Raw genomic sequence first — 10,623 nt, 5'->3', positions numbered from 1 at the left:
ATTTGTTCTGGAGGTCCGTTCTTAACCTGAAACTGTTCTTAACCTGAGGTACCACTTTAGCTAATGGGGCCTCCCGCTGCGCAATTTCTGTTCTCATCCTGAAGCAAAGTTCTTAACCCAAGGTACTATTTCTGGGTTAGCGGAGTCTGTAACCTGAAGCGTCTGTAACCCAAGGTACCACTTTATGTAATGAATGCGCCAGGCAAGCCTCCCTGGGGAGAGAGCATGCCACAAATAAGAGAGCCAACACAGAAAAGGCTCATTCTTGTGTTGCCGCCCGCCGGACCTCTCACAGAGGAGACACACAAAGAAGGGCCTCAGGTGATGATTGCAGGGTCCAGGTCATTTCATATGGGGAGAGACAGTCCTTGAGCTATCGCACAATGGCACACTTGGGGGTCTCAAATTTCAGCAGTGCCATGTGATGCCAAAATTTGGCACTCCAGCCTTTTGCCTTTCATTCTACCTCATAGTTGTGGTGTCCCTGAGGCTCTGCACCCAATATGGCTAAAGGGTTGCACTCCCCTAAATCTACCTCCATACTGTAATCCGGAGCCATTTAAGCTTTTATAGGTCAAAACCAGCACTATAGAGCTGCCCCACCTTTAGATCAGAGCTTTCCTTTTTAAAATATTTTATTAATTATCCAAAAACAAAAAATAAAATAAAACCAATACATATTCAAACATAGAAAAAAATAGAGTTGACTTCCCTCTATTCCCTTCCCTAGTTCTATTGTTTATCATCATACCGCATGTCCATTTTAAATTATCAAATAATTAAAATTACTTATCGTCCAGTCATAATATTTTTACAAGTATTTTTAAAATACTGCTAATGTGCAGTGGTACCTTGGTTTGCAACGGTTTGGATTCCAACCGTTTTGGATTCCAACCGTTTTGGATTCCAACCACGTCAAACCTGGAAGTGTGTGTCCCTTTTTTTGGATTACAACCCATTTTTTTTTATTACAACCCCCCCCCCCCTTTTTAGGCCCCATTGGCAAATGCGCACCTTGGGTTGCAACCTGTTTTGGTTTACAACCGGACCTCTGGAACGGATTATGGTTGTAAACCAAGGTACCACCAAGGAACCCCTTCATGGATCACTGCCTTGCCGTGGCAAAGGGGCGAAGGGGCTTGAAGAACTCAGAGAAGCTATGAACTATGCCGAGCAGGGCACCCAAGATGAACAGGTCATAGTGGAGAGTTTTGACCAAACGTGATCCACCTGGAGGAGGAACCGGCAAGCCACTCCAGTATCCCTGCCAAGAAAACTCCATGGACAAAGACAACAGGCATATAAAAGTTATGACACTGGAAGATGAGCCCCTCAGGTCGGAAAGCGTCCAACATGCTACTGGGGAAGAGCAGAGGGCAAATACAAGTAGATCCAGAGCTGATGAAGCGGCTGGGCTAAAGCCGAAAGGACGCTCAGTTGCGGATATGCCTGGAAGCGAAAGGAAAGTCCAATGCTGTAAAGATAGTGTTTTTGAGGTTACCAGCATGAGTTTGACCAAACTGCGGGAGGCAGTGGAGGACAGAGGTGTCTGGCGTTCTCTGGTCCATGGGGTCACGAAGAGTCAGACACGACTAAACAACAACAAGAACAACACATTGCTTCTGTATATATGCAATCAGATCAGAGCTTTCCAAACTGGGTGTTGTGACACGTTAGGATGTTGGCTGCAGGGTGTAGGTGTGTCGTGCGAATACTCCCCACGCTCCTTCCAGGGGTGGAAAGGGGTTAGTTTAACCTCCGGTTTGCTAGTAAAACTGAATTACTGTGTCGTGAAATGATGCTTGTCTACAAAGTGTGCCACTGACATGCAAAGTTTGGAAAGCTGTGCTTCAGATCATAACGTGTATTACTCTGCTTATTTCAAAATGTGCTCTGCTTGTGCGATGGCGTGTCCCTGCTAACTGGGGCCCTGGACATCTCCCCAAAAACCCTACCCTGATGGCACCAGACAGTTTCTTCATGCTGTTCGTGTGGGTGGTGGTTACCCTTGCTTTTTGTCTGAGCACCCCCAGTGTGTGTCAGATTCCAGTCTTGCCCATTTCACCGGAGTTCATATTGGGGAATTTAGGGCATCTGCATTCAGAACTCAGTATTCCGTAAAGCACGGCCGTCATTTTGAAAACGGCAAGTTTATAACCCGCATGTTTGCAAAAAACATCAAAAAAACGAAGATCATGGCCACTGGTCCCATCACCTCCTGGCAAATAGAAGGGGAAGAAATGGAGGCTGTGAGAGATTTTACTTTCTTGGGCTCCATGATCACTGTAGATGGTGACAGCAGCCACGAAATTAAAAGACGCCTGCTTCTTGGGAGAAGGGCAATGACAGGCCTAGACAGCATCTTGAGAAGTAGAGACATCACCTTGCCAACAAAGGTTTGTATAGTTAAAGCTATGGTTTTCCCAGTAGTGATGTATGGAAGTGAGAGCTGGACCATAAAGAAGGCTGATCGCCGAAGAATTGATGCTTTTGAATTATGGTGCTGGAGGAGACTCTTGAGAGTCCCATGGACTGCAAGAAGATCAAACCTCTCCATTCTGAAGGAAATCAGCCCTGAGTGCTCACTGGAAGGACAGATCATGAAGCTGAGGCTCCAGTACTTTGGCCACCTTATGAGAAGAGAAGACTCCCTGGAAAAGACCCTGATATTGGGAAAGATGGAGGGCACAAGGAGAAGGGGGGCGACAGAGGACGAGATGGTTGGATAGTGTTTTCGAGGTTACCAGCATGAGTTTGACCAAACTGCGGGAGACAGTGGAGGACAGAGGTGCCTGGCGTTCTCTGGTCCATGGGGTCACGAAGAGTCGGACACGACTAAACGACTAAACAACAACAACAAAATGTTTGCAAAACAAAACCTGTGGGAAATGTCTGCTGAAGGTTCTGGGTGGTGCAGATGCAGTTTTAGCTGCTTGTACTATTTTCTCCGTCTCAGCCGAGGAAGTCTGATCTTTTTGTTGCTCATACCAAGGAATCAAGTATTCATTAGATTTAGCCTCAAATTTCCCTGTGCGTAAAACGATTCCCCCGCTTTCTGGCAGAAAACTTTGCTTCAGTTGTACGAAAAGTTATCAGATGTACATTAGATGATCAGAAATCATTATAGGTAGGGTGACCTGCCCCAAAGTAAGGCAGAGCTAGTATATATTCTCTCTACCTTTTGAAGACTATTTGGAAACACCGAGCTAGCTTATTTTCGTATCTTGAACATGCACCTGTTTACGCAAGCATTCCCCTGAGCCAACTTTTTAAAGTGTTGGTTTTTATGGGTTTGTTTTATTGTAAAATTTAAATATGAATGTATTTAATGTTTTGGTGAGGTTGTTTTGCTGTGTATCGATTCTACAATTGCTTTTATGCTTGCAAACTGCTTAGAAACCATTCTGGAATGAAAGCAGTATATTAACAGCTGTTGTGTGGAAGATGGAATTTTGCTGCATGCATCTTTTCCTAAACCTGCTGGGTAAGCTGCGCCTTCCTACCTGCAGGGCTGGCATCAGCGGTCAGTAATGCTAGGCACCCACTAAGGCCTAGAGTCAGCCCTTGGAATCCCTTGGCTTTGTTGTCACTGGCTGTCCACCTTTCCTCTCAAAAAAGGGAGGTGAGCTCCCATTGCTCAGTCCCTGCTCCTGCCAGCCTAGCAGTTCGAAAGCACGTCAAAGTGCAAGTAGATAAATAGGTACCGCTCCAGCGGGAAGGTAAACGGCGTTTCTGTGCGCTGCTCTGGTTCGCCAGAAGTGGCTTAGTCACGCTGGCCACATGACCCAGAAGCTGTCTGCAGACAAAGCCGGCTCCTCGGCCAGTAAAGTGAGATGAGCACCGCAACCCCAGAGTTGGCCATGACTGGACCTAATGGTCAGGGGTCCCTTTACCTTTACGGGGCGTCTTACTCATAGAGGCTAGTGACGCGGGGCACCAGGGTGCCAAGCTCTGGAGGGCACCAGGGAAAAGGCAGAGGCTGGACATGGTGCCTCCCAGCATCAGCTTGCCGCCCTCGCCTGTCTCTGCCATGCCGCACCGAAGCAGCACCGCGCCCGGAGCCTCCGTCTGCCATTGCACAGCGGCATGAAGTGGCCAGCTGAGCCAAAAGGCACTGCATCCAGCCTCTGCCTTTTCCCAGCTGGAGGATCCGCCCTCCAGCCACTGCCCGCTCCAGCAGCACTGTCACTCTTGTGGCCTATCCCCACAACACCTACTCACTATGGGCCTCAATAAAGCAAACAGTCTAATTGGTCAACGTCTAAAAGATACTGAGCATCAGAACAGCCTGGCCACTATAAGGAAATTCTGCCCTTGGTATGTCCAGTTTCCACCTCTCCATTTTGATTCTCTGGCTCCATATCTGCACAAACTTAGTATCCCAAAATACAGATGTGCTTTTACACTTGCAAGACTGGGTGTTTTGCCATCTGCAGTACTTGAGAGTCGATTCCAAAAGATCCCGTCTGAGAAACGTCTTTGCCCCTGTGGAGATGGTAGCACCGAAACATCGGCACACGTCCTCCTGTCCTGCACTCTCTACAAAGACCTGAGGAATGAGATCATCACCCCACTCGTACTAACCATCCCAGGGCGCTCAGCCACGGTCACAATGTCCTTTCTTCTGTCAGATCAAAATGAGCAGATAACAGCAAAGGTTGCTAGGTTCATAGCAGGGGCAATCAGAATAAGGGCCACTAACTGACTGCTGATTCAGGACTTTAAATTGTGCTTTTATATCAAATTTCCTTTTCTGCATATACTGTAATGTTTTACTGTTGCTATGGCCATTGGCTAATGCGAATAAAGTTTTATCTCTCTCCCTAAAAAACTCTGGGAAGTGGGGGGTGGGGCGGCAGAAGAAGCTTTGGACCACAGCACTGGATATGCTTAAGGCGGCCCTGCCTGTTTATTGGTCAAGTAGGGCAGCTCCCATACAAAGTCGGGGAGAGTTGTAACCCAGCAATATCCAGAGGGTCAGTGGTTCCCCACTACTGAGATGTAGGAAGAGAGCAATGCCATCAAGAATGGGGATGCTGGACTATGCATGGGACATTGTACACAGGAAGCCAACTAATAGCAGGTGAGATTATTTGTCTGTCTAGACCAGCATTGCCTATTCTGACTGGCAATAGCTCCCCAGCATCTCAGGAAGAGTTATTCCCCATCATTTGCTTCTTGATCCTCATAACTGGAGGGGCCAGGGACCAAACCCCAGGTGCTGGCAACCCACGCTACGCCACTGAATGGAACAGCTTTCCCTATCTGAAGGGGAAGGGCCAATGTACCTGCATTAAACCCACTCTAGGCTGCCACCGCTACCATCCAAAACAATTTGGTATTCCACAAGTGTGGGGGTGAGCTGCATTCTGGGATCTCATTCAGGAATTCCAATGTGGCATGCAGGGTGGAGGGGAATGATACAGACCTGAGATATGAAAGGTGGGTGGAATGTGAGCCACGGGGTAGCTTTTAGGATGCTTGCTAACCATACCAACAAAATACGTGGAATACTTTGATAGGGAGCGGTAGTCATGCAAAGCACACAATCCGTGGCTACCTGCAAGATGCCCTCTGAGTTATCTTTAAGGGTGGTGTTTTCTGGGCCCTTTACATACCTAGCTACATAATAAAGGCATGATGAGTGTAGCTGGGAAAGTGAGACTGAGATTTAACTGGTAATATGGTCGGCAAAGAATACAAAAGCTGAAGCAAATAAAGAATGCAAAGAGGAAGTCAGCAACACTCAATGCTTATTTGTGCCAATGTTATCGAACAGTATCTGGGTAAACCAGCCTGACCGGCGTGTAATTTTAACTGGCAGTGTTTCACTGTTGTTTAAGAAGCGGTTCACTGGATTTCATTAAACTACTGCAAAATGTTAACACTATTTTAGGGCGAGCAGATAGCTGAGGAACATTGCTGAGTGGTTTTGCTATCAATCCACCTGGCCCCTTAAATCCCTACTCAGTCAATGAGGTCCAGGGGCATAGCGTGGGTTGCCGGAGCGCAGGGCAGGACAAGTATTGGACTGGTGAACAGTCAGTCCCTTCGCTGGCCAGTGTCTAATCAAGGGAGTGTCTCCTTGCAAACTGGCCCCAACCTAGGAGCAGAGATAAGGCAGAGAAACACAAAGCCAGGAGCACTGCTGTGTCGCCTCACCCTCCTGTCCCTGCAGGTGCTGTCCTCCCTCCTTTTTTGGCGGGTGGCAGCAGTGGCAGTGCCCTCTCCCTCCTGGCTGCCCCAGCAGCAGGGCGCATGCCAGCATCCATTCATCGGTCATGAGAAGGTGTTGCTCCTGCCTCTGCTGCCAAAGCCCTACCTGGACACTGCCTGCCTCCCCGTGGCCCCGGTCTAGATGATGGAGCCTGTTGTGGGGGCACCTCATTGTGCCCTCTCATAAATTTGGACCCAGGGGCTTGACCTTGCTGCTCCCCTCCACGCTACACCACTGGTGAGGGCTTCAAGGGAGGTCAGACAGGGCCCTGCTCCCTGTTGAACTCCCAGCACTTACTGAAGGCTTTTGTTGTCGTCGTTCCAGCAGAATTTATGATTCTTTTTCACTGAATTCTGATTTTAAAGTTTTAACTCGATTTTGTCTTGTTGTATTGGGTCTCCCGTATACAGAGAAAACTGTGATACAAATTGCTGAAATAAAAATTAGTAATGAAAAGAGGACAAACTACACATTTATGTAAAATATACATATGCTTAGGTATGTATATAATGTCAACTGGACTATTATATATAGGATGGCAAAATCTCTCAAAGCAGTAAAGAAGGAATAATAATCATGCAGATAAATAATCTAGTACTCAGTGTTACCTGTTCCCCCCATCAGGGACTCATGATAGCTTACAGATAAAAATAAGAACATCTAGAAACATAGGGGGGAAATAATTAAAAACCAATTAAACACTGATAGAATTAAAACTTTCTATATATACATTTAGGGACGTGGGTGGCGCTGTGGGTAAAACTTCAGTGCCTAGGACTTGCTGATCGTAAGGTCGGAGGTTCGAATCCCTGTGACGGGGTGAGCTCCCGTCGTTCGGTCCCAGCTCCTGTCAACCTAGCAGTTCGAAAGCACCCCTAAGTGCAAGTAGATAAATAGGGACCGCTTTATAGCGGGAAGGTAAACGGCGTTTCCGTGTGCGGCGCTGGTGCTGGCTCGCCAGAGCAGCGATGTCACACTGGCCACGTGACCCGGAAGTGTCTCCGGACAGCGCTGGCTCCCGGCCTCTTGAGCGAGATGAGCGCGCAACCCTAGAGTCGGACACAACTGGCCCTGTCGGGCAGGGGTACCTTTACCTTTATATATTCATTTATTAAAATACAGTACATTAAAGCCATACAAATAATTATCTCCCAGATTTTCAGTACAATCTCTTTATCATCAATGTACTTATTGATTAGAATAACTCATTGTCAGGTATGTCTGGCTTTTAAAAAGGAAGCGACTATCCTGAAAAAAACTAAATTCAGCTATAATTTTTTTTATTTGAAGCAACAGTTCACCGCTCCCACTTCCCGGTGCGAAGAGATTTCCCTCTATGAAAAGCACACAACCTCACATAGGAAACGGCTTTGTTCTGAGTCACTGACATCAGCAATGTCTACTGACCAGTAGTGGGGATTGCCAGCTAAGTTTGAGGAGGCCGGGTATAGAGTCTGCAACATTTTCCATGCAAATTATTTGCTCTTTCACTGAGATATTGCACACCCTTCACCCCATCCCATGCCATCCCCATACTCCATGACGCAACAGTGACTTCCTTCCTATTTTGTGGAAATCTTCTGCAGCAATCACTCCTAGTGCGATTTGTTTAGAGAAACGCACATCTGTAAACTGTCCTGAATTTCCTTAGACTGGAGGCTTTAATTAAAAGATTCAGGAATACAGTGACAGAAAATAAAACTTGGGAACAAAAAGTGAAGGTAACTTGAAACTGATTATTTTTACACCAACTGGACTTTGCATAGGAGCCAACTCCTAGGGGCTTTGGCCTCCACAATAAAATATTTGAGGGGGAAAGTTGATGGGCATTCCCATTCAAATGGTATGTGTACATTGCATCATGTGATTGATTATGTGGGGCGGGGCTTATCTGGGTCCCCACAATATTTTATTCAAGTTGGCACCCCTGGGACCATGCATTGGATTATACTTTGCAAGGACTTTTTGCTGATTGCATGAAAACGAGTGAGTCAAATGCTACGATTTTGCTTATCAAAGTTATGGGGTGATTTGGGACTTAAAGGTAAAGGGACCCCTGACCATTAGGTCCAGTTGTAACCGACTCTGGGGTTACGGCACTCATCTCACTTTATTCGCCGAGGGAGCCGGCGTACAGCTTCCGGGTCATGTGGCCAGCATGACTAAGCCGCTTCTGGCAAACCAGAGCAGCGCACAGAAACACCATTTACCTTCCCGCCAGAGCGGTACCTATTTATCTACTTGCACTTTGACGTGCTTTCGAACTGCTAGGTTGGCAGGAGTAGGGACCGAGCAAAGGGAGCTCACCCCGTCACAGGGATTCGAACTGCCGACCTTCTGATCGGCAAGTCCTAGGCTCTGTGGTTTAACCCACAGCGCCACCCGCATCCCTGATTAGGGACTTAACAGCCCTTAATTTTCTACCGTCTTTGGAATTCTACAGGCATTGAAGTGTGGGAGAGAGACAGAGAAAAGGATTTATTGGTTTGAAGTGGAGTTGGCTATGTTAAGCCACCCATGGGATTCAGCTGTTTGCTGGAAATCTGATGCAGGGCCAGGGTTTTGTAACCTTGCTTAGGAGTTTGTTTGCCTCTGCTTATGCTGTGTGTATTTATCAATAAAGCAAATATTACGGAGACACCCTATGCCTTCTGTGCTCTCGCATCAAAGGAAACTTGAGCCTGAAGCATTGCCTCTGGAATTACTTCCTGCTCAGGGAAGTGGGGTGCACTTAACAGTCTCTAGAGTGGGAACTCTCTGTTTGCAACAGAAATGCAGCTCTGAGAATGGAACTGGGATAGCTCCGTTGGTAGAGCATGAGGCTCTTAATCTCAGGGACACGGGTTCAAGCCCCACATTGGGCAAAAGATTCCTGCATGGCAGGGGGTTGGACTAGATGACCCTTGTGGTACCCTTCCAACTCTTCAATGCTATGATTCTACATCATAAAAGCAGAGTAGCATAGTGGCTGACAGAACAATAACCCAAAGTCCTCCGTTCTAATCTCACCTCTGATATTAATGCACTAATTGGCCATAAGGAAATATTTCCTTGTCCGAGTCAATTACTTACTTCTGAGTAGACATGCCTAAGCACTGCGCCGTAAGAACGCAACTCTTTCCACATAGCTGCTCTCACTTGGTATTGTTTATTAAATTTGCATGCCGCCCTTCATCTGCAGATCTCAACATAAAGCTACAATATAAAAAACACAAAACTGCTTAATAGGCAAACAGCAAATGCAAATAGTGTTGTGGCACTGTGTACTATGGCTTTGAGTATCCCTTGCTATAGGAACTCCAGATGGCTGCCATTTTAATGTCGTTTTCTCAATAGGGGTGCTTACCCTTGAAGTATTTCAAAATATTTTAATCTATAATGGAGATCACATGCGGTTGTGGGTTTCAACATTTTCTTTCCATCAGTAGACCCAGCAGCTTAGAACTGAAATATTGAAAGAAGACATTATTTATTGCAACTCTCCTGTGGTTGCTGCATATCTGACATCTTTGAAACTGGCAGGAACGATTAGAGATTTCCAAAAGACGCCAAGCACATTAAGAAGGCCTTGTTCATTATAAGTAGCTTTAAAGCGCATTTGAAGCATATTTTGCCTTCCAAGCGTTCTGGTCGCTCGAGTTTACCTCTCACGGAGCTGCGGTTTTCAGCAACCCTTAACAAACTGCAGATACAGAATTACTTGAGGGAAATAATGTGCTTCTAATGTGTTTTAAATGTACTGTGTGTAGGCAGGGTGAATCTTTGTTCTCACTTAGCTTTGCTATTTTTAGATACAGTGGCTAACTCTGGCAACACCTCCTTGCTCCGTTTACAGCCTTGTGATGTGGCAACTAACTCTGAAACCCTTTGCAAGGTCTATTTCTTCTACCTCTAGAAGGATGAAAGTGATTAGCATGAAAGCCCTTTGAAAAGATATCTTGCACCAATGAGCTATTGCGATGCTGACAGACTCAGCCTTTTCTCATGTGAGATCAGTACTATTCAGAGGCAGGTGGCAGGAGGGTCATTTGGCCTGGGCTCTGAATCTCAAAAAGGGCTTTACGTTTAGATTTTCCTGCTGGTTGTAACAAATTGTGACGCTCTCTCAGCTTAGAGCAGCAAATCTAAACAAGTAAAAGATGCAATTTGGTAAAAGGTAGTGGCGAAGAGGACCAGGACAGGTGGAGGCCGTGTAGTTTTCCCCCCTGCAAAGAAGCATCCATGACCACAGGGACATATGTTAAGGCAGATGTCAAGACAATAAACAACTATTTTATTTTTAAAGACAACTGTTTAGGGAAGTTTTTAATGTCTGACGCTGTATTGTTTTTAATATTTGATTGGAAGTCGCCCAGAGTGGCTGAGGAAACCCAGCCAGATGGGCAGGGTATAAATAAATTACTACT

The sequence above is a fragment of the Podarcis gaigeae genome, assembly GCF_964106915.1.
Source record: "Podarcis gaigeae genome assembly, chromosome: 2".
Taxonomy (NCBI): domain Eukaryota; kingdom Metazoa; phylum Chordata; class Lepidosauria; order Squamata; family Lacertidae; genus Podarcis; species Podarcis gaigeae.
This window is presented reverse-complemented; position numbering follows the sequence as displayed.